Source organism: Mastomys coucha, unplaced genomic scaffold, assembly GCF_008632895.1.
Source record: "Mastomys coucha isolate ucsf_1 unplaced genomic scaffold, UCSF_Mcou_1 pScaffold6, whole genome shotgun sequence".
Lineage (NCBI taxonomy): Eukaryota > Metazoa > Chordata > Mammalia > Rodentia > Muridae > Mastomys > Mastomys coucha.
The window spans coordinates 123,013,765-123,014,856 of record NW_022196912.1 but is presented as its reverse complement, the minus strand read 5'-3'; the positions used below and the strand labels follow the sequence as shown (position 1 = coordinate 123,014,856).

The 1,092-nt window shown below is 43.3% G+C and overlaps 1 pseudogene; it reads left to right on the top strand.

Moving 5' to 3' along the window:
* The first annotated feature begins 340 nt into the window (after nt 1-340).
* Nucleotides 341-911, top strand: LOC116081112 (annotated as a pseudogene).
* The last annotated feature ends 181 nt before the right edge of the window (nt 912-1,092 follow it).

Here is a 1,092-nt window from a genome sequence, read left to right as displayed (position 1 = left end):
ATAAACTTCCAGCAGAACAAATACAACACAATTTCTATTGTATTTTTAGTGTTTGTGTGTGTGTGTGTGTGTGTGTGTGTGTGTGTGTGAGAGAGAGAGAGAGAGAGAGAGAGAGAGAGAGAGAGAAACAGAGAGAGAGAACACTTAAGAGGGTCAATCACATAACATTAGGAAGAGATGTTAATGCAGTGGACTTGGGGCATGGAAAAGAGACTATACCTTAGATAAATCAGAAAGAAGGTACAACTGACAGGAAGAAATGAACCAGTGGAGTATGTTGGGAAGGGCTGGGAGGAGCAATGATCGAGAGCATCATTTAAGGGCACAAAACTGAAAAAACATAATTAAATTCCTTATAGTGCTTTTCACTTTAGAAATAAGAATATAGCTTTTCGGCCACAGCAGCCATCTTGCAGTAACTTGCCAAAATGACGAACACAAAGGGAAAGAGGAGAGGCACCCGGTATATGTTCTCTAGGCATTTCAGGAAACATGGAGTTGTTCCATTGGCCACATACATGCGGATCTACAAGAAGGGTGATGTTGTAGACGTCAAGGGAATGAGCACTGTTCAAAAAGGAATACCCCATAAGTGTTACCATGGCAAAACCGGAAGAGTTTACAGTGTCACCCAGCATGCCGTGGACATCATTGTAAACAAGCAAGTTAAGGGCAAGAATCTGGCCAAGAGGATCAATGTGCGGATCGAGCACATCAAGCACTCAAAGAGCAGAGACAGCTTCCTGAAGCAGGTGAAGGAGAACAATCAGAAGAAAAAGGAAGCCAAAGAGAAGGGCGCCTGGGTTCAGCCGAAGCGCCAGCCTGCACCACCCAGAGAAGCGCATTTTGTGAGGACCAATGGAAAAGGGCCTGAGCTGTTGGAGCCCATTCAATACGAATTTATGGTCTAATGTGCAAAAAAAGAAATAAAGGACACAGACTGAAAAAAAAAAAGAAATAATAATGTAAAAGCCTTTGAGATAAATTTTCAGGAAGTTGGGGAAAGAGAATTAATAAATAGATAATTCAGCCGGGCGGTGGTGGCGCACGCCTTTAATCCTAGCACTTGGGAGGCAGAGGCAGGCGGATTTC